Raw genomic sequence first — 22,988 nt, 5'->3', positions numbered from 1 at the left:
TCACCTGTACTTCTGTCTGTCTGCTCTTCATGCACATCTATCCCATCAGCTTTTAAAATGTGGAGTTGGAGACCCTGATCAGTCTTCCGTTGTTAAATCTGTACATTTGATACATTGGAGAAGCGCGCAGAGCGAGCAAAGTTCATACATGGTATATAGTTTAATCCCTGTATAACCATATAGGCCTAATGTGAGCCTAAACTATCAAAAATCTATTTATTTCTGGTGCTCCTTACATTCTGTTTGGTGCCTTATGTGTTAACCGTTTACTGCAGTGGGCTAAATCAGGGTCACACAAAGTGATTGTTGGTAGTCTTAAACAAATTTACTTGGAAACAAAAGTATACACCTCACACACATGGTTATGGGCTTAAAAAAGGAGACACCTGTATCATGTCAGATATAGAGTTGATTCAATTTTACACTTTATATACAGTACCAGTCAAAAGTTTGGACACACCTACTCATTCCAGGTGACTACCTCATGAAGCTGTTTGAGAGAATGCGAAGAGTGTGTTATTTCATAGTTTTGATGTCTTCACTATTATTTTAAAATGTAGAAAATAGTGAAAATGAAGAAAAACCCTTGAATGAGTAGGTGAGTCCAAACTTTTGACTGGTACTGTACATCAGAGAGAGAGAGAGATTTCCTCTTACTGACACAATGACATGTATATTCCTTTCTGCCATTCCTCCAGCCAAATCACAGGTTGGCCTTTGCAAATAGGTAGGCCTTTGCCGTTATATGCAGTATTCTATTATACAGTGAACAGTGGGAAGTTAAATGCAATATGTGTTGTATTGAGTAGAAGCGTGAATATCAGTGACAGGTTTTTTTGTGTAGCACATACGCATCGCGATTAGAAAACTGGAACAAGTATGGAACAGGACGCTATGCCACTCTGAAGTTTCCTCCCCGTGCTATCACGATACTATGTTGTTCAACATCCATGTTTTGCTGGCCCATAATTGCTTCTTTTTTTGGCATTTTTTTTATCATCGTCATTCATGCTGGTATGAAATGATAGGCCTACCCTCATCAGACCTAAAGTTAAACTGTTGAATGATCTGTCCTGCCTCTTCTGTTCGTATTGATTTGAGATTTTATGGCAATAATATGTTCATGTTCTCATTGGTTGAGTGAACTAGTGGAATGCAGGGGAATTTGCCCGAAACCACACCGACTCAATTTCAGAGTAATAACTCACACATGACTGTCAATTAGAGATATGCACCAAAATTCAGGTGACTCACACAGATCTTAGGTTATCAGCAGTTACTAAGGTTAGATTCAAACTACAACTTACCTAACTGTGTGGTAGCTAAAAACCTAAATGGACAGTGGGGAATTTACTTTACTTTTCCGCTGGACTGGCAGTGGGTTGGTGGATAACCTGTAACAGGTTATCTGATCGAAATTGGAACCTCTATCAAATCAAATCAAAATGTATTTGTCACATGCGGCGAATACAACAGGTGTAGACCTTACAGTGAAATGCTTACTTACAAGCCCTTAACCAACAATGCAATTTTAAGAAAAATAAGTACAAAATAGATAAGTAAAAAAAATGAATAAAATAAAAAAATAAAAATTACAAATAATTAAAGAGCAGCAGTAAAATAACAATAGCGAGGCTATATACAGGGGGTACCGATACAGAGTCAATGTGCGGGGGGCACCAGTTAGTCGAGGTAATTGAGGTAATATGTACATGTAGGTAGAGTTAAAGTGACTATGCATAGATAGTAAACAGAGAGTAGCAGCAGCATAGAAGGGGGGGGGGGGGGGGGGGGGGGTGGTGGCAGTGCAAATAGTCTGGGTTGCCATTTGATTAGCTGTTCAGGAGTCTTATGGCTTGGGGGTAGAAGCTGTTTAGAAGTCTTTTGGACCTAGACTTGGCGTTCTGGTACCGCTTGCCGTCAGCCACCACGTCAGCCACCATCAGTTTAATTGTGTTCCTATCTATCTCTAATGCTTTTAGATGGTAGGAGGTAGATTGCAAACTAGATGTCATTGTTTTCAATCAAAGCACGACGGTAAATGCCGTTGAGGCTGGCGGTGAATACTGTCAGCCACCACGGTAGATGGGACTTGCCGGCAGAATTCAAATATTTCAACATCTGAGCGTAGCGTTGTTTTCTACCGGATGTTGATTTGCACTGTTTGTTTACTGAAATCACCATAGCAACGCATACTGTCGTGCTGGCTTGCTTTTCCTGTCACCCTCTTTCTTGCGACTGGTATGAAGTTTTTTTTCTAAACGTAGCATAAGTGGTTTGTCAGTATTGAGGTCAGTATTTGCCAGGTTCCAGTCTGACAACAAGCCCCTACATTACCCTAGCCCTTAAGAACAACCCCCCAGCAGTAACCACAGAAGGCAGTACTGACTTAAGTTTGATCCTCCTGAGGTGGGTTGTAAAAATCTGCACCTACCACTCGCAGACACAGTTCCCAGTGATATCAACAATACAGTCAGTGCCCGTTACTGGGCCAAGGCCTTATTCCACTAATCCAGTGAAAAGATTAACCAGGACTGGCCTAGCACAGGTGTGCACGTGCTTCTGTGTGTGTGTGTGTGTGTGTGTGTGCTTCTGTGTGTGCTTCTGTGCGCGTGTGGGATGTTCAGTGCATGGAGGGCCCGTAGATGGTAGCAGAGATTATGGCCTTGAAAAGAGATTCCACATTCTCAGCATTCACAGCATTCTCAGCAGCATTTGGCTAGAATGTCTGGCGTAGAAGGAGTTCACAAAGTGATCTTCGTATGTCATCACTGTTCATTCAACATTTGCTATTTAAACCACCCCTACCTGAGACTGACATTTCCATCTTGTTTATGTAACCCATTATTCTTGGTTGAGTAACATCTAAATGTTTGTTGTACCTCTTATACCACAGAAAAACATTATAGGCTACATTCATTTCTCAGCTGAACAGATACAGTTACATTGTTCCATGAGTTTGGATGCGTCTTGGTCATGCTGTAAGTCAATGCCAATGTACAGTTTGAGCATGTACCAACCTGTGTCTATGTCAGTCTCAGTTGTGGTTATTCATAGGTTCCCTCAAGCTTCTGTTTACTTGAATAAACTCTGTCATACAGTAGATTCAGATTGATTCTGCACATTTCCACTCGTCCTCATCAAAGTTATGGCTCTTGCTCCTGTTTTACCCTCTTAGCCAATATTTAGTGTGTCTATTTTGAGATTGCCTTATTGTTAGTTGGACTGAAATTAGCTTGTATTTTGTTTTCACCCATTGCAAAGGAAACAATCCAAAGAGAATATGCTTTGCTGTATTACAGCCAAACATCCTTAGCAGAAACCGGAAACCCCAGAATAGTGAAATTCAATGTTTTGTGCAACTCCACTAAGCCACGAGGCTGACACTAGGCCTAGCCCGTATCTGTCTGTGCCTGGTGTAGTAGTGGGGTGTGTGGTGTTCCATAAACATAGTATTTACTGGCCTAATGCCAGTAAATACTATGATAATAACTTTAAGAAATTGTTTCTAGAATGTGTCTTTCCCAATTTCACACTTAGCTGGTTCAATTTGGTTTTAGTAAACTCCCTCAGGAGGGGTAAAAACGCAATCCTAGGCAACACAGTGACTACGGTCTAGTTTCAATGATGGACTCTTTTGGCATAGAGAACCTACGTCACTTCCTACGTCACTACTTTATCCGCTGGAATAAAATGCAGAATAGTAGCTAGCAAGATGGAGATCACAGAAGTTATTTTTAATGAGTGCTGTTCGCAAGTGGTTAGTTGGCATCAACTACCTTAACTAAAACCACTGCAAAGGTTTTGCCTGCAAACTTTGTTTTTGAATTGTGACCGGCTGGATGGCTGCCTTGGTATTTGTTGGGAGAGCCCTGATACCCCCCCCCCCCTTATCGATGTAGGCAGTGATGTAGTTCCTCTATGCCAAAAGAGTCCATCATTGAAACCAGACCCTAATCACTGTGTTGCCTAGGATCGGGTTTTCGAGACTAAGCAGAAAGTGCCATGGGCCTAGCTCAACAAGCAGCAGTGAGGAACTGTAGTGTGAGCCCCCAGTGCTATCTATAGGGTGGTGGGTGGGTGGAGGGCATATGAGGAGGTGTAGTATCATGTAGCTACAGAGACAGTAGGAGGAGGCCAATCTTACCATAGCAGATTGTCATTACTGCTTGTCTTGTAGCGATGAGGGAAAAATCTATACAGTTACATATTGCAATATTAAGTATTGATTATTTATTTGAAACAATTCTAGGTAGCGTTAGCTAGCGGTAGTCGGCTGTACCTGCTTTAAAACAAATGTTCTCATGCTCTCTCTAGTCTCTCTGCAGCAGACATATAAGGAGTAATATGTGTGGAACATCCAATCGTAATAAAATCACATTGTCGAATCGCAATACATATAGAATCATGATAATCGCAATACATATCGCATTGACACCTAAGTATTGTGATATTATCATATCGTGAGGTCACTGGCAATTCCTAGGCCCATTATCCTGCCATTGCTTAGGAGTAGTGGGATTGGAGTTCAACTAACACCACTTAGCCTAAAATTGACTACAAAGAGACTAAAGGACAAGGGCCAAGTGAGTTTTAGGACCTGTCGACTGGAGAAAGCCATTGTATGAATTAATCAGTTTGATGTTATGGCAGACATCCGCATGCATGTTTTACCCATTTCTTCTATAATCCCTGCCTAAGCCAATAATGATCTCATTGTCATTAGTATATATTATTGTAGCCTGCTTCAAGTGATTAGGCCTCAATTCGAAGAGCATATCTGGATAATATGTAACGCCACTTCTAGATCCATTTGTTTGGCAACAATAACTGGGTAGCATATCTATCTTGACTGAGAACACATGAGGGCAAGCAAACTGTCCACAGGACTTTGAATGCTTTAACATGTGTCACGTCCTGACCAGTATAAGGGTTAATTGTTATGGTAGTTTGGTCAGGACGTGGCAGAGGGTATTTGTTTTATGTGGTTTGGGGTGGTGAAGGGCGTTTGATTTATTATTTCCGGGTTTTGGTTTATGTTCTATGTTTATGTATTTCTATGTTTAGTCTAGTGAGTGTATTTCTATGTTAGGTTAATGGGGGTTTGGGACTCTCAATTGGAGGCAGGTGCTTCCTCGTTGCCTCTGATTGAGAGTCCTTTATATGGGTAATTGTTTGGTGTAGGTTTTGTGGGAGATTGTTTCTTGTCTAGCGTGGGTGAGCATGAGAAGACTGTTCGTTGATTGTGAGTTCGTTTAGTTATTTTGGTGTTCATTTTGAGTCTAATAAAAGTTCAAGATGAGCAACCACATACCTGCTGCATTTTGGTACTCCTTTCCCAACGACAACATGATTGAATAGAGTTAACAGCACCACCCTCTAACGGCTATTCCTCAATAGTTGGGTGGCTAAGCATAATAAACATTCCGTTTGTGATAAAAGCACCAAATTTGGCACACGTTCTTTCATTCAACATTCTCTCCCTTGTTTTGAGCCGGGCATATCAGGAAATTGACCAAGAAGGTGTTCCTGTAAGTTGTGTGCTGTTCACTCTAGAGGTCGACCGATTAATATGAATGGCCGATTAATTAGGGCCGGTTTCAAGTTTCCATAACAATTGGTATTTTTGGCCACCGATTTGCCGATTTTATTTATTTTTATATATATATATATATATATATATTTTTTTACACCTTTATTTAACTAGGCAAGTCAGATTAAGAACACATTCTTATTTTCAATGACGGCCTAGGAACGGGGGTTAACTGCCTTGTTCAGGGGGCTTCAGGGATTCGTTTTTGCAACCTTCTGGTTACTAGTCCAACGCTCTAACCACCTGCCTTACATTGCACTCCACGAGGAGCCTGCATGGCAGGCTGACTACCTGTTACACGAGGGTAGCAAGAAGCCAAGGTAAGTTGCTAGCTAGCATTAAACATTTACATTTACATTTAAGTCATTTAGCAGACGCTCTTATCCAGAGCGACTTACAAATTAAACTTATCTTATAAAAAACTATCAATCTTAACATAATCACTAGTTAACTACACATGGTTGATGATATTACTAGTTTATCTAACGTGTCCTTCGTTGCATATAATCGATGCGGTGCCTGTTAATTTCTCAACGAATCACAGCCTACTTCGACAAACGGGTGATGATTTAACAAGCGCATTTGCGAAAAAAGCACTGTCGTTGCACCAATGTACCTAACCATAAACATCACTGCCTTTCTTTAAAATCAATACACAAGTATATATTTTTAAACCTGCGTATTTAGTTACTATTGCCTGCTAACATGAAATTGTGTCACTGCTCTTGCGTTCATTGCCTGGCTCGTTGCGAACTAATTTGCCAGAATTTTACGTAATTATGACATACCATTGAAGGTTGTGCAATGTAACAGGAATATTTAGACTTAGGGATGCCACCCGTTAGATAAAATACGGACCGGTTCCGTATTTCACTGAAAGAAAAAAAACTTTTGTTTTCGAGATGATAGGTCATTAATATGGTCGAATCCGGAAACTAAGGCTCGTATTTCTGTGTGTTTATTATATTATAATTAAGTCTATGATTTGATAGAGCAGTCTGACTGAGCGGTGTTAGGCACCAGCAGGCTCGTAAGCATTCATTCAAACAGCACTTTTGTGCGTTTTGCCAGCAGCTTTCGCAATGCATTGCGCTGTTTATGACTTCAAGCCTGTCAACTCCCAAGATTAGGCTGCTGTAACCGATGTGAAATGGCTAGCTAGTTAGCGGGTGCGCGCTAAAAGCGTTTCAAACGTCACTTGCTCTGAGACTTGGGAGTGGTTGTTCTCCTTGCTCTACATGGGTAATGCTGCTTTGAGGGTGGCTGTTGTCGATGTGTTCCTGGTTCGAGCCCAGGTAGGAGCGAGGAAAGGGACGGAAGCTATACTGTTACACTGGCAATACTAAAGTGCCTATAAGAACATCCAATAGTCAAAGGTATATGAAATACAAATCCTATAGAGAGAAATAGTCCTATAATTCCTATAATAGCTACAACCTAAAACTTCTTACCTGGGAATATTGAAGACTCATGTTAAAAGGAACCACCAACTTTCATATGTTCCCATGTTATGAGCAAGGCACTTAAACGTTAGCTTTTTTACATGGCACATATTGCTTTTTTACTTTCTTCTCCAACACTTTGTTTTTGCATTATTTAAACCAAATTGAACATGTTTCATTATTTATTTGAGGCTAAATTGATTTTATTGATGTATTAAGTTAAGTTAAAATAAGTGTTCATTCAGTATTGTTGTAATTGGCATTATTACAAATAAAAATAAAAACCGGCATCGGCCTTTTTTGGTCCTCCAATAATCGGTATCGGCGTTGAAAAGTCATAATCAGTCGACCTCTAGTTCACACCTTCATCAATGTTAATGCACAATATTTGCCGCATGTGATTCAAGCTGATTCAAATAACTAACTCATCATCAAGCTTTTTGAATTTTTGAATGATTTTTTTTTTTTTTGGAGCAGATCAGCTATAATATTGTAGATTGTGGCTTCTATCAATGTAATTGTCTACATCATTTCCAATCCCCCATATATTTTTTTCTATCTTTATTATTTGCCCCTAACCCTACCGCCCCTCTGCTAATTGGAGTTAACTAATCGACAACAATACTTAAGCTTCTACTTCCAGTTTATACATACTATATACGTTTTACGGATACTGTATATTTTGCATTAGTTATCTTTTGTTTGTTTTTAGTCCCAGCCTTCAGCTACCCTCAACCACTCCCATCTATCTCTGAAGAACATCCAGTTTTGATTTCTAGCTGCCACATATTTTTCCACTGTTCTGAGATGTTTCACAAAAGTTCTGAACCTTTCTATTCTAATCATTTCTACAGATTGTATGTTAAAGATAAACATTCACCAAGCATTGATTATTTGAATCAGCTGTCTAGTGCTATGGCAAAAAACAAAATGTGACCCGTTTCAGGGAGTTAGGCGTATGTCGCACGTCACTACTTCACAGGAGAGGCATTTGAAGCGTTATCAAAATGCTTTTTTGCGCAGAAATTCTTTCTGGAACTTGAACTTTCATGTGTCTTAATAACAAAGTTGTATGCCGTCTGTATATACGAATAAAATTGTTAAATTACGAGCCTAGTTGTTTTAACCATTGAAAAAAGACAGGAACCTTCCCGCTAGCCATGATTGGATGAGATCATGTATGGTCTGGACATGCCGAGAGATGAGTTTGGATTGGTCTGCCATGTAGCATGCTTCTGTCTATAACATGAGATGCTCAGTATGTGTAGATAATCCTTGCTGCTGCAGCTTTTTTGAAAGATATAACGTTAGCCATGGAGAACTGCAAAAGTGTTTCTACCGCTCTCAACAACATTGCTGCCCTGAATTTAGCAGGCGCTATCAACAAAGATCGATAGGAAAAAGTTGTGATGGACTACTTTCTGCACACGGTTAGAATGAATCGGAGTGACTTGGGACCATGTAAACAAGCTGTACAAACAAAACGGAAACGACACAGGACATCTTATACATTTTCAGATATTATACGTTTCACATTTTTCAGAAAGTCAAAAGTGTTAAAGTGTACTGTTAGCCAGGTAGTGAATGTTAGCTTGCTGGCTCGCTAGCTAATGTTACGTGTATGATCTGTGTTTTGTATGATGATGAGCTAGGGCTAGGCAATATGGCCAAAATATTATATCACGGTATAAATTAAAAATTAAAAAAAGAACGGTATTGACGGTATTTTTTGTTTTTGAATAATAAAAGTTCTACATTTGCTTTATGAGTTGTGAGTGATCCTAGTGTGGCAATACATACATTCTAAGTGATTTCAATGAGACTTTCTCCATTGTGATTGTTTTCTACTGTTCAATTCAACTTCAACCAAAACAAATTTCAGCACTTTTATAATTTCTGCATTTCTTGCACTCAATTGCAGTGGTGGAAAAAGTACCCAATTGTCATAATTGAGTAAAAGTAAAGATACGTTAATAGAAAATTACTCAAGTAAAAGTGAAAGTCACCCAGTAAAATACTACTTTAGTAAAAGTCTAAAAGTATTTGGTTTTAAATATACTTAAGTATCAAAAGTAAATGTAATTGATAAAATGTACTTAAGTATCAAAAGTAAAAGTATAAATCATTTCAAATTGCTTATATTAAGCAAATCAGATGGCACCATTTTCTTGTTTTTTTTATTTACGGATAGCCAGCGGCACACTCCAACACTCAGACATAATTTACAAACAAAGCATTTGTGTTTAGTGAGTCCTCCAGATCAGAGGCAGTAGATGACCAGGGATGTTCTCTTGACAAGTGCGTGAATTGGACCATTTTCCTGTCCTGCTAAGCATTCAAAATGTAACGAGTACTTTTAGGTGTCAGGGAAAATGTATGGAGTAAAAAGTACAGTATTTTCTTTATGAATGTAGTGAAGTAAAAGTTTTCCACAAAAAAAATACAGATACCAAAAAACGTTACACACTGCTTAATTGAGATAATTTCCACACTGCCACGTAAGGCTGCACGATATGGGCTAATAATCTAGGACTTATTTTTAACCAAATGTTGCAATTGCGATTTGACTTACGAATTAGAGCAAAACTGTTGGAATCATGGAAATAGAATGACTATTCTAATTCTATAGTTAGAATATAATAGTGGGCACTTTGAATGTAGTGTTTGAGATGACAACGAATTAAAATGCCAGAGAGGAGTTATTGCGACAGGGCGGGAACTAAAGTGTTGATAAGTGTTTCCCAGGGGACCCTATAAGCTTTGGCTACATTGCATGTTTTCTCTTAGCTACTTCATGTAGCTAAAATATTTTTGCTTTGCATATTCCTCTTTGATTTAGAAGATACTGTTGCACAAACAGCATGCTGATTTAGGTCTACACCATCACTGGTATTATCAGGCTGTATTAGCTAGCTACGTTTGCTCTTACTCAGTACATTTATTAGCTAGCTAGTTAGCTATTAGCATTAGCAGGTAACAATTAGCATCTCACAAGATTTAGGGCAACTTGCTAAGAAAAGACAAACTAGCTGTTCTAAGAAACACAAACGAATAGTGTCATTATAGAACGCTAGTGGATTTATATTAAGAAGCAAAGTGAAAACAGCATTGTTATCAACATTGTTGCATGTGCTGCATTGACCATGCAGACTGAACGCAAGTGTCTCTTGGTAGAGGAACATGAAATGCTCTCCATGAGTGACAGGGGGCATGGCTAGGTCTGTGTGGAAAGTGGCACGGAGAGAAAGTGCGGAGACGATGACTCAAGTAGCGAAGTAAACTATAGAAATTAACATTACACATGGTGTATCACATTTAACAAACCAAACATTCAAATACCGGTATAGAAGGTAAAGTAAAAACCCAAACCGGTCCCCTGCATCAATATCACATCAAATATATTTATAAAGCCCTTCTTACATCAGCTGATATCCCAAAGTGCTGTACAGAAACCCAGCCTAAAACCCCAAACAGCAAGCAATGCAGGTGTAGAAGCACGGTGGCTAGGAAAAACTCCCTAGAAAGGCCAGAACCTAGGAAGAAACCTAGAGAGGAACCAGGCTATGAGGGGTCCTCTTCTGGCTGTGCCGGGTGGAGATTATAACAGAACATGGCCAAGATGTTCAAATGTTCATAGGTGACCAGCAGGGTCAAATAATAATAATCACAGTGGATGTCGAGGGTGCAGCAGGTCAGCACCTCAGGAGTAAATGTCAGTTGGCTTTTCATAGCCCATCATTCAGAGTATCTCTACCGCTCCTGCTGTCTCTAGAGAGTTGAAAACAGCAGGTCTGGGACAGGTAGCAAGTCCGGTGAACAGGTCAGGATTCCATAGCCGCAGGCAGAACAGTTGAAACTGGAACAGCAGCACGGCCAGGTGGACTGGGGACAGCAAGGAGTCATCAGGCCAGATAGTCCTGAGGCATGGTCCTAGGGCTCAGGTCTGCCGAAAGAGAGAAAGAAAGAAAGAGATAGTTAGAGAGAGCATACTTAACCTCCCTGGGCAAGGTGGGACGCTTGCGTCCCACTCTATTCAACAGCCAGTGGAATCGCGTGGCGCGAAATACAAATACCTCATAAATGCTATAACTTCAATTTCTCAAACATATGACTATTTTACACCATTTTAAAGACAAGACTCTTGTTAATCTAACCACACTGTCCGATTTCAAAAAGGCTTTACAGCGAAAGCAAAACATTAGATTATGTCAGGAGAGTACCCTGCCAAAAATAATCACACAGCCATTTTCAAAGCAAGCCTATATGTCACAAAAACCAAAACCACAGCTAAATGCAGCACTAACCTTTGATGATCTTCATCAGATGACACTCCTAGGACATTATGTTATACAATACATGCATGTTTTGTTCAATCAAGTTCATATTTATATCAAAAAACAGCTTTTTACATTAGCATGTGATGTTCAGAACTAGCATTACTCACGATTAATGTTCACAAAATACATAACAATTATTTTAAGAATTATAGATACAGAACTCCTTTATGCAATCGTGGTGTCAGATTTTAAAATAGCTTTTTGGCGAAAGCACATTTCGCAATATTCTGAGTAGATAGCCCGGCCATCACGGCTAGCTAATTTGACACCCACCAAGTTTGGCCCTCACCAAACTCAGATTTACTATAAGAAAAATTGGATTTCTTTTGCTGTTCTTCATCAGAATGCACTCCCAGGACTTCTACTTCAACAACAAATGTTGTTTTGGATCGAAATAATCCATAGTTATATTGAAATAGCTCCGTTTTGTTCATGCGTTCAGGTAACTATCCGAAGGGTGATGCGCGAGCGCATTTCGTGACAAAAAAATTCAAAATATTCCATTACCGTACTTCGAAGCATGTCAAACACTGTTTAAAATCATTTTTCATGCGATTTTTCTCGTAAAATAGCGATATTCCAACCGGGCGACGTTGTATTCGTTCAAAGAGAGAAAGAAAAACATGGAGAATTCACATGAATGCGCATCTCCAGTGTCACTGTTCTGAGCCTGACCACTCACAAAATCTCCTGCTGTTTTTCGCCCAGAGACTGGAGAGACGTCATTCCACATTCCACCACCAGGCGCGACACAAAACTCAGAAATAACAATATAATTCATGCCTGACCTTTGACGAGCTTCTTCTGTTGGCACTCCAATATGTCCCATAAACATCACAAATGGTCCTTTTGTTCGATTAATTCCGTCATTATATATCCAAAATGTCCATTTATTTAGCGTGTTTGATCCAGAAAAACACCGGTTCCAACTCGCGCAACATGACTACAAAATATCTCAAGTTACCTGTAATCTTTGTCCAAACATTTCAAACAACTTTCCTAATACAACTTTAGGTATTTTTTTACGTAAATAATCAATAAAATTTAAGATGGGATAAACTGCGTTCAATACCGGAGGAAAACAAAGGAAAAACATCAACCAATTTCTAAAGACTGTTGACATCCAGTGGAAGCGATAGGAACTACAAACAACTGCCTTAGAATTATGGATTCTCAATGAAAACCCATTGAAAAGAGAGTGACCTAAAAAAAAAAAACCCTGGATGGTTTGTCCTCAGGGTTTCGCCTGCTAAATAAGTTCTGTTATACTCACAGACATCATTCAAACAGTTTTAGAAACCTTAGAGTGTTTTCTATCCAAATCGACCAATTATATGCATATCCTAGCTTCTGGGCCTGAATAGCAGGCAGTATACTTTGGGCACACTTTTCATCCGGACGTGAAAATAGCACCCTGAAGCCATAAGAAGTTAACTGATTTTTGTACTTTGACGTCCTTGGGTAGGCGGAGGGAGTCTGGAAGGGCATCTAGGAATCTTTGGGTTGTCCGAGAATTTATAGCACGACTTTTGATGATCCTTGGTTTGGGTCTGAGCAGATTATTTGTTGCGATTGACTGTGGCAGTGAATAGGTCCGGAGACATGTTGGACAAAACCCACTGGGTTGATGATGGCTCCGAAAGCCTTTTGGAGTGGGTCTGTGGACTCTTCCATGTGAATATTAAAGTCACCAAAAATGTGCATATTATCTGCCATGACTGCCAAATCCGATAGGATTTCAGGGAACTCCGTGAGGAACGCTGTATATGGCCCAGGAGGCCTGTAAACAATAGCTATAAAAAGTGATTGAGTAGGCTGCATAGATTTCATGAATAGAAGCTCAAAAGACGAAAACGTTGTTTTGTTTTGGTAAATTGAAATTTGCTATCATAAATGTTAGCAACACCTCCGCCTTTGTGGGTGAGTCCCAGAAAGAGGGCCAATTATCTACAAATTCTATCTTTTGGGAGGGGCAGAAAACAGTTTTCAACCAGCGATTGAGTTGTGAGACTCTGCTGTAGAGCTCATCACTCCCCCTAACTGGGAGGGGGCCAGAGACAATTACTCGATGCTGACACATCTTTCTAGCTGATTTACACGCTGAAGCTATGTTGCGCTTGGTGACCTCTGACTGTTCCATCCTAACATCGTTGGTGCCGATGTGGATAACAATATCCCTATACTCTCTACACTCGCCAGTTTTAGCTTTAGCCAGCACCATCTTCAGATTAGCCTTAACGTCGGTAGCCCTGTCCCCTGGTAAACAGTGTATGATTGCTGGATGATTCGTTTTAAGTCTAATACTACGGGTAATGGAGTCGCCAATGACTAGGGTTTTCAATTTGTCAGAGCTAATGGTGGGAGTCTTCGGAGTCTCAGACCCCGTAACGGGAGGAGTAGAGACGAGAGAAGGCTCGGCCTCTGACGGCGACTCGCTGCTTAATGGGGAGAACCGGTTGAAAGTTTCTGTCGGCTGAATGAGCGACACCGGTTGAGCATTCCTACAGCATTTCCCTCCAGAAGCAATGAGAAAGTTGTCCGGCTGCGGGGACTGTGCGAAGGGATTTATACTACTATCTGTATTTACTGGTGGCACAGGCGCTGTTTCATCCTTTCCTACACTGAAATTACCCTTGCCTAACGATTGTGTCTGAAGCTGGACTTGCAGCACAGCCATCCTCGCCGTAAGGCGGTCGTTCTCGTGTATATTATGAGTACAGCGACAGCAAATAGAAGGCATCATGTTAATGTTACTACTTAGCTTCGGCTGGTGGAGGTCCTGACGAACCACGTCTAGATAAAGCGTCCGGAGTGAAAAAGTTGAATGAACAAAAGTCGAGCAAGGGAAAAACTAAAAATATAAACGGTAATTAAAAAGTAAAAACTGTCAAGTTGTCAGGTAGCAAAGTAAGGTTAGCAACAAAACGCACAGCAGCACATAAACAAGTCTGCAAGTTGTGACCGGAAGTTGTGACACATCGACCGGAAGTTGTGACACAGGCCGCTCAGCAAGGAATACCGGTATATCATAAAATACGGTATACCGCCCAGCCCTTTGATGAACCAGGTGTGTCTCGGGGTGATTACAGCCATCTATTGTATTTCATGAACATGTCTAGACAATAGTGACCCATCCACTACATGTGGCTGGGGTGTGGTTGTAGCATTTATTTCACATGACCCATCAATTTAGATGTGTGCCTGAGTAAGCATTATCTAATAATTATAAAATATTTTTATCTAGACACTTTCTGTTTTTAGTATTGCTACTATGCAAATATGCAAGTAACTATTTCACTGTATCGTTTACACCTTCTGTATCCTGTGCATGTGACACATACAATTTTATTTTATATAGTGTGTCTTTACCAGAGATGGTAATGTAAAGAACAACATTACCTTCAGCAAAGTCAGATTAGGATATAGGCGAAGGGCTAGATAGTGTATATTTACCTGGAGTTTTTCCTTATTGCAGGCTACTACTTTCACCACTTTTAGTCTTGAAATCTTTGGTTGTTTACTACACCACCTTACTCACTCTGTTTAGCACATGGCCTCACGTCAATCCTTAAAGAAATGGGTGGGGCTTAAGAAGAAATATCAGACTGCGCAGAGAAGTACAAGATTGATCTTCACTCAACTTTCTAGCGTTTTCCCCCTTAGTTAACACTATCAACGGTTCCCTTTACTGTGGGAATTGTGATCGAATCAAAGTAATATTACCCACTTTCAATACAACATACGAAAAAAAACGAACTATGCATGAGATTTTTTTGCAGGCAGAACGCATCAGAGTAGGATTAGGTCTATACAGTGCCTTCGGAAAGTATTCAGACCCTTTGACTTATTTAACATTTTGTTACGTTACATCCTTATTCTAAAATGTATGAAATAGTTTTTTCCCCTCATCAATCTACACAAAATACCCCATAATGACAAAGCAAAAACAGCATTTTAGAAATGTTTGCTAATTTGTAAAGTAAAGAAACCATGAAATATTACATTTACATAAGTATTCAGACCCTTTACTCAGTACTTTGTTGAAGCACATTTGGCACTATTTCAGCATCGAGTCTTCTTGGGTATGATGCTACAAACTTGGCACACCTGTATTTGGGGAATTTCTCCCATTCATCTCTGCAGATCCTCTCAAGCTCTGTCAGGTTAGATGGGGTGCATTGCTGCACAGCTATTTTCAGGTCTCTCCAGAGATGTTCGATCGGGTTCATGTCCCGGCTCCACAGAGGAACTCTGGAGCTCTATCAGAGTGACCATCAGGTTCTCGGTCACCTCCCTGAACGAGGTCTTCTCCCCTGATTGCTCAGTTTGGCTGAGTTCCAGCTCTAGGAAGAGTCTTGGTGGTTCCAAACTTCTTCCACTTAAGAATGATGTGTTCTTGGGGATCTTCAATGCTGCAGAAATACTTTGGTACCCTTCCCTAGATCTGTGCCTTGACACAATTCTGTTTTGGAACTCTATGGACAATTCCTTTGACCTCATGACTTGTTTTTTTTTTCACATCCTTTCCAAATCATGTCCAATCAATTGACTTTACTTGACTTGACTTTTACTTTACCACAGATGGACTCCAATTAATTTTTAGAAATATCTAACGGATGATCAATGGAAACAGGATGCACCTGAGCAAAATTTGGAGTCTCATAGCAAAGGGTCTGAATACTTATGTAAAAATATATTTTTGTTTATTATTTGTAAAAAATGTGCAAAAATTCTTAACCTGCTTTGTCTTTGTCATTTGGGGTATTGTGTGTAGATTGCTCAGGCTTGAATTAAAAAAAATCTTTTTTTAGAAGTGTCTGAATACTTTCTGAAGGCACTGTATATCATGGTCACAAGGCATATGAACTAACAGGTTATAGAGCAAACACTGCAATTAACACAACACATAGGTTGTAATATGGCTTCCCCAGTGATTTTTATCCATGCACCGCTACTGTATCAAAGCCAGAGTTACATTTTTTCATATCCTTTGCTAGTTAGTGAGTTATTAGCCTAGTTATAGATCATTTGAAGTCAACAATGGGGGAGTGATTGCTTCCTACGAGAGCACAAAACGTATACATTTCTAGACATCTGTGAAAGGTGAGTCAGGTAAAGAGCTTTTTTTTGGTCTTAAAGGGGCAATGTTGTATTTTGAGACAGGCTTGAATAAGCTAAGTAGCCAATAGGCAGAAGGTAGCATAATTTGTCTGATTCTCTGTAATAACTGTATGGAATAATAATACATTTTATTTTGTAAAGTGGTTTCTTGCATCAAACAACACAACATTTTCAATCACCTCCTTGTCTGAAGGACAAGTGGAAACAGTTTTTTTTCAAAAGTCTCATGGACGGTAGACCTAAATTGAACACCACACATTGGCTGCTACTGTAGGCTGAATGATACAACAGCTATTTCCATGTAAAAAATGTATATGATGCATTTTCTCCATTGTTTTTCATAGTAAGCCACTGTAGTAGGCCTACATTATGATCAAATAGCCTACTTGACCACTGTCTAATACTGTAACTTAAAGTGGGTACAGCCTCAAAGTTCACAGTAAACACACACTGGAAGTTGCACAGAATTTTCACAATGTTCAAGTTTGCGCTCAGCAGACCTGAAATTTGGTCAGTGCCGAATTTCTTTTTGAGGAAACATTGGTGTGAACGATGCTGAATAGGTGTAGACAAAGAAGGGCTCTCCAGTAGGTGTACCAAAACATTCAAGGGCCAACCTTTCTCCACAGCTGTATAGACTACTCAAGAAATTCAGAAATTATTTGGACATACTCATTCAAGGAAATGGGTATTGAAATTTAGAACACAGAAAAGGGAAGGAGAAGAGACCTGTAATTTTCCACCAGTAACTTACTTTCACTCCTCCCAGGGGTGGAGCAACACTCATATGTGCTATACATACTACTAGAGCAGACCTGAGGGAAATGAACAGAACTGACTGAGTGGAGTGCATGGGATAGTTATAGGTTGGTCCACTCTGCAGACCAGTTAGTTCTTCATTGCTGAGGCCATCTTATCTAAATGTAAATGTAAATGTATCTAGTAGCTCCTTTGAAAGCCAACACTGTCTGGTAAAACCCAAAGCCTGTTCTATCTTTGAGAGGAATTGCTCCTTCTGTGACGGTAAGACTTGGCTTTTAACCTAGTTTTATTTTTCTTGTTGAATCAACTTAACTATTTAACCTTGGGGCATGTTTGATTATTCTGTGTGTTACATTGGAATGGGAGCTACACACTGAGTGTACACAACATTAAGAACACCTGCCCTTTAGTGACCAGGTGAATCCAGATGAAAGCTATGATCCCTTATTGATGTCACTTGTTAGATCCACTTCAATCAGTGTAGATGAAGGGGAGGAGACCGGTTAAAGAAGGATTTTTAAGTCTTGAGACAATTGAGACTGGGACTGTATATGAGTGCCATTCAGGGGGTGAATGGGCCAGACAGGATTGAAGTACCTTTAAACGGGGCATGGTGGTAGGTGCCAGGCCCACCGGTTTGTGTTAAGCACTGTAACGCTTCTGGGTTTTTCACGCTCAACAGATTCCCGTGTGTATCAAGAATGGTCCACCACCCAAAGGACATCCAGCCAACTTGACACAACTGTGGGAATCATTGGAGTCAACATGGACCAGCATCCCTGTGGAACGCTTTCATCACCTTGTAGATTCCATGCCCTGACGAATTGAGGATGTTCTGAGGGCAAAAGGGGGTGCAACTCTATATTACGAAGGTGTTTGTTCCTAATGTTTTGTACACTCAGTGTACATCATTAGTCCTAACCCACTGTGGGATGTCAGGTCAACCGACTCCCAACACATTGATGCTGAAGATGATAAAAAGAGAGTTTACCCAAGTTACAGAATGACACATCGGTTTTGTTACCCTCTAAGCAGTCCCTGGCACGGTTTCCACATGCTAACTTTTAAGCAAAGGTTTATCAAAAGCTAACTGTTGGGGCTCCCGAGTGGCGCAGCGGTCTAAGGCACTGCATCTCCGTGCTAGAGGCGTCGCTACAGACACCCACTAAAGACACCCTGATCCAGGCTGTATCACAACCGGCTGTGATTGGGAGTCCCATAGGGCGGCGCACAGTTTCCCCAGCGTTGTCCGGGTTTGGCCGGTGTAGGCCGTCATTGTAAATAAGAATGGGTTCTTAACTGACTTGCCTAGTTAAATAAAAGTATAAAATAAATAAAAGTATTTGTGGTACAAATCCCAGTCAAGTAATGGGACCGATATTAGCATTTTCTGCGCATCATGTCCAAATCATCCGAAAGTATCAAAAATGTATTGAGAAGCTCAACAGTCTCCTATAGATGTTTTGAGCATGATGAGCATGGATTGCTGTTATACCTTGTCCATAGACTGCTTCCAGGGTAAGGAAACCAATATGTCAAAAGATATAGATCATCCTAAATATGTTAAAAGGGCATTGTGTCATTGTACTTTTTTCCCCTTAGAATAAGTAGGCATAATAGTTTTGTAATGCCCATAATTGACTCCTGGAAGGAAGCCTTTTTTAAATGGTGTAATCATAAATAGTTACATTGTATTATCATGCACAGTGCCTTCAGAAAGTATTCACTACGGCTGTGGCGGTCATGATATTCTGTCAGCTGGTTATTGTCATGCAAAAGCCTGCCGGTCTAGTGGTAATTGACCGTTAATTAGCATAAACACGTTTAGCATTTCCAGGGCTCCATGCTTACAGGCCACTGATGCACACATTTGGAACATCTATATTTAAAAAAGTGGAATAAATAAATGTTATTATATACTGTACGCCATCACAATAAATCCATGATTTATTTTAGGCAGGTCTAAAGAAACATGATATGAAGAAAAGTTTTTTCAGAAGGACAGAATATGAGTTGTCTTACTGTATGTTATCTGGCTATGCTCCATGCCATAAGCTGTAGGCTTGTTCATTTAGGAGATAAGATATGCGTAAGTCCCATGCCTTTATTTTTATATTATATGATTTTATAGTAAGAAGAATAGAATTGAACTTAGCTGAATAAAATAGAAAGGATATTTTTCCCATTCTGGAGCGAGTGCGCATATGAAGTGCATGAAAGCTCAGCGTAAAAGTGATAATTTGAAATAGATCCTATACGCTAGATTTAGTTATTTGTCAATTTTAGTTGTGAATGATACAAACCTTAGAATGACTTGGAAGTGAAATCATATATGGACTGCATGATGCGATGATAGGCTATTGATGATTTGAAAAATTATTTGAAAAAAGCTTGTGCTCTGTTCCTTGCCTCAGGCTGCACACGCTGTTTGCTCATCAAGTGATCCTATTTTCACTTATAAGACTCTATTCTCAATGTAATCTTATCTTTATTAATATGTCAAATTAGTTTAGATTTAGAATGGCCCATTTAGTATGTTATCCATATGCACTGGAATAGTAAATGGAGGCCACTTTCCCTGTAGTTCGTTTTTCAGGCTACTCCGGTTATTTCACTCCAAGCATCAACCATTGTTTAGGGAGCATGCAGCCTCTTGCTGCATGACAGGTGATATTCTGCCCAAACTCTGAATGCGATGGGTTCTCCAACCCTGTTCCTGCATTTGACCAGTGCTTAATTTGGAAAACCTAGTGAAATCGTATAATAACATGTATTCATAACTAAACATGTTTCATCAAACTGTTGACAGCCCCTCTCTCTGCGCACTGGAGAAAGGAGAGAGAGGAGGAGATGGAAACGCTTGGTGGTGAGATACAAATACAAATTCACTATAATTGTAGGCTTAGCTGCCCTGCACAATCAATCAACCAACAGCCCCTTACAAAAATGAACCATGCTAGTACAATGAAAACAATACCAAGGTTTTGTAATAGCAGCATGTAGTGGAACATGAAAGCATGGTAGTTGTTTACAATGTATTATGATGGTCTGTGTCCCACCGTTTTTCAAGTAAGGTGACCAAAAACGTAGTAATGTATGGTACTCACATAATGCAACATTGACTACTCGCTCTGCAATGGTAAGTGTAGGCATAGTAGACTCGTAAACCCCTTTTAGCTCATAGTGAAAACCCACAACACACATGGTAGTGTAGTGTACCCTCTCAAACCTTGGGGCCTGAATAGGGTATGGTGAGAAGAATGAAGGGAGTGAAACCTTAAAGATTTAAAATAGTTAGTTTATCTGGTGCTTCTCTCTTCAATACAGTTTTCAGTTGGCTCTCTCTCATTCAACTGACTTGGCTACTCTCATACAATTGTAAATAGCCAACATACTAAAAAACGATTTGTTAAAAGGTGTAAATTATCATCTTATCTCATAGATATATTTTCATCATGTAATTCACAGAATACAGTGCATTCGGAAAGTATTCAGACCCCAGCACTTTTTCCACATTTTGTTACGTTACAGCCATATTCTAAAATGGGTTAAAAATACAATTCTCATCAGTCTACACACATCCCATAATGACAAAGCAAAAACAGTTTTTTTGACATTTTTGCATATTAATAAAAATAAACAGAAATATCAAATTTACATAAGTATTCAGACCCTTTACTCAGTACTTTGTTGAAGCACCGTTGGCAGCGATTACAGCCTCGAGTCTTCTTGGGTATAACGCTATGAGCATGGCACCCCTGTATTTGGGGACTTTCTCCCATTCTTCTGTTCAGATCCTCTCAAACTCTGTCAGGTTGGATGGGGAGCATTGCTGCACACTTATTTTCAGGTCTCTCCAGAGATGTTAGATTGGGTTCAAGTCCAGGTTCTGGCTGGGCCACTCCTGTATTATCTTGGCTGTGTACTTAGGGTTGTTGTCCTGTTGGAAGGTGGATCTTCGCCCGAGTCTGAGGTCCTGAGCGCTCTGGAGCAGGTTTTCATCAAGGATCTCGCTGTACTTTTATCCATTAATCTTTTCCTTGATCCTGACTAGTCTCCCAGTCCCTGGCTCTGAAAAATATCCCCACAGCATGATGCTGCCACCACCATGCTTCACCGTACGGATGGTTTGGCCAGGTGATGAGCAGTGCCTGGTTTCCTCCAGATGTGACACTTGGCATTCAGACCAAAGTTTGATCTTGGTTTCATCAGACCAGATAATCTTGTTTCTGATGGTCTGAGAGTCCTTTAGGTGCCTTTTGGCAAACTCCAAGCGGGCTGTCATGTGCCTTTTACTGATGAGTGGCTTCCGCCTGGCCACTCTACCATAATGGCCTGATTGGTAGAGTGCTGCTGTAGTGGTCTGGGTGTAGCTGGTGCAGAGGAGTCAGGCACAGGACAGCAGAGATGAGTAACACAAGTAACTTTACTCAAATATTCCAATTACATGTCGTAATACTGAGCCCACAATAACGGACCAAACATACATAAAACAATCACGCACAAAAACCATGGGGAAAACAGAGGGTTAAATAATGAACATGTAATTGGGGAATTGAAACCAGGTGTGTAAAACAAAGACAAAACAAATGGAAAATGAAAAGTGGATCGGCGATGGCTAGAAGGCCGGTGATGTTGATCACCGAACGCCGCCCGAACAAGGAGAGGGACCGACTTCGGCGGATGTCGTGACAGCTGCAGAGATGGTTGTTCTTCTGGAAGGTTCTCCCATCTCCACAGAGGAACTCTGTAACTCTTATCAGAATGACCATTGGGTTCTTGGTCAACTCCCTGAACAGGGTCTTCTCCCCTGATTGCTCAGTTTGTCCGGGCGACCAGCTCTAGGAAGAGTCTTGGTGGTTCCATACTTCTTCCATTTAAGAATGATGGAGGCCACTGTGTTCTTATTTGAGCTTTTCTTGCCATAATATGGTCTTGGCCTTTTACCAATTAGGGCTATCTTTTGTATACCACCCCTACCTTGTCACAACACAACTGATTGGCTCAAATGCATTAAGAGGTAAAGAAATTCCACAAATTAACTTTTAACAAGGCACACCTGTTAACTGAAATGCATTCCAGGTGACTACCTCATGAAGCTGGTTGAGAGAAGGCCAGGAGTGTGCAAAGCTGTCATCAAGGCAAAGGTTGACTATTTTGAAGAATCTCAAATATAAACAATAGTTTGATTTGGTTACTACATAATTCCATATGTGTTATTTTATATTTGTGAAGTTTTCACTATTATTATACAATGTATAACATATTAAAAATAAAGAAAAACCCTTGAATGAGTCCGTGTGTATATACTTTTGACTATTTCCGTTTTTTGTGTTTAATACATTTGCAAAAATGTCAAACTGTTTTTGCTTTGTCATTATGGGGTATTGTGTGTAGATTGATGAGAAAAAAATAACAATTTAATACATTTTAGAATAAGGCTGTAACGTAACAAAATGTGGAAAAAGTCAATGGGTCTGAATATTTTCCGAATGCACTGTATCTCACATTTTCCCAACATTCTCCCACATTTCATGTTGGCAACACAGGGAACCCAAACATGAGCAAAATACGGTACTATTAATACAGAAAGTATTGCCTCTTTTTATAGCAACTATTTCACTTTTTCTCTGATGTTGCAGTCAAACTAGGACCAACAATAGTAGCCTGCCTCTGACTTGAGGCCCGCCCCTGAAACTTGCCCATACGGGTAAATAAATTCATCAATATAAT

General features: G+C 40.0%; 1 protein-coding gene across 4 annotated transcripts in view; it reads left to right on the top strand.

Annotated features, from left to right (window-relative positions):
- The window catches only part of LOC106599379 (sodium- and chloride-dependent glycine transporter 1), a 95,848-nt gene that overhangs the window by 15,743 nt on the left and 57,117 nt on the right, over positions 1-22,988 (top strand). For 2 of the 4 annotated variants that reach the window (XM_082973378.1, XM_082973377.1), the window contains exons 1-2: positions 17,321-17,516; positions 17,938-18,127. The exons of 1 other annotated variant lie outside the window; for it this stretch is intronic. The gene's annotated coding sequence lies outside the window, so the exon portion shown is untranslated. Of the gene's footprint in view, positions 1-17,320; positions 17,517-17,937; positions 18,128-22,988 lie in introns of those variants that run through there. One more of the 4 variants, XM_014190582.3, reaches the window with a different exon arrangement.

Source organism: Salmo salar, chromosome 03 (assembly GCF_965601325.2).
Source record: "Salmo salar chromosome 03, fSalSal1, whole genome shotgun sequence".
Taxonomy (NCBI): domain Eukaryota; kingdom Metazoa; phylum Chordata; class Actinopteri; order Salmoniformes; family Salmonidae; genus Salmo; species Salmo salar.
The sequence above is the reverse complement of the archived record's forward strand: the minus strand, read 5'-3'. Positions and strand labels throughout refer to the sequence as shown.